Raw genomic sequence first — 244 nt, 5'->3', positions numbered from 1 at the left:
AACTTGCGTCCGAGGTTGGGAAGGACATCCACTCAGGGTAACGTTGTTCGAGAGCCAAGAATATGAACGATTTAACTGAGAATGAAAGAGCAACTGCAAAGAATATTCGCACGTTATTTGATCAAGAAATATGCTTTTTGAACTATATATATCCTTGTACGCAGACTATATGCTCTTTCTAGTTCATTTCATCCGCAGACCTCACAAAATTTCAACACTTTGAAATAAATGAGTTGATAGAAAG

This window comes from Penaeus monodon, chromosome 29 (genome assembly GCF_015228065.2).
Source record: "Penaeus monodon isolate SGIC_2016 chromosome 29, NSTDA_Pmon_1, whole genome shotgun sequence".
NCBI lineage: Eukaryota > Metazoa > Arthropoda > Malacostraca > Decapoda > Penaeidae > Penaeus > Penaeus monodon.
The sequence above is the reverse complement of the archived record's forward strand: the minus strand, read 5'-3'. Positions refer to the sequence as shown.